Here is a 552-nt window from a genome sequence, read left to right on the forward strand (position 1 = left end):
ATCCCAGTCCGGTCCAGTGCGGGTACGGCCCATCCCGGTATAACCCATCCCAGTACAATTCCATCCCAGTGAAAGCCTGTCCCACTATAAACCAATCCCAGAATAAACCCACCCCATTCCAGCCCCATCCCAGCGCGGCCCCATTGCCGCGTGTGACCGTCCCGCCCCATCCGTCCCTGTCCCTGCCCGTCCCTGTTCCTGTCCCCTCTCCCGGTGTCCCGGTGCCACCATGGCCGGGTGACACTATGTCCCGCTGTCCCGACTTCCCGGTGTCCCAGTACTCCCATGTCCCCGTGTCCCAGTGTCCCCATAATGTCCCGGTGTCCCCGTGTCCGCATGTCCCAGTGTCCCCACTTCCCAGTGTCCCAGTATCCATGTGTCCCGGTGTCCCAGGATCCGATGTCCCGGTGTCCCCAGTTCCCGGTGTACCCCTGTCCCTGCCTCCCGGTGTCCCGGTGTCCCCTTGTTCCCCGGTTGTCGCCTTCCCCCTGTGCCGGTGCCCCCTCTCGTCTTTGTCCCCGTGTCTGTCCTCCCCCGTGGTTGCCCGCCCCG

This window comes from Corvus brachyrhynchos, unplaced genomic scaffold (genome assembly GCF_000691975.1).
Source record: "Corvus brachyrhynchos isolate BGI_N302 unplaced genomic scaffold, ASM69197v1 scaffold197, whole genome shotgun sequence".
Taxonomy (NCBI): domain Eukaryota; kingdom Metazoa; phylum Chordata; class Aves; order Passeriformes; family Corvidae; genus Corvus; species Corvus brachyrhynchos.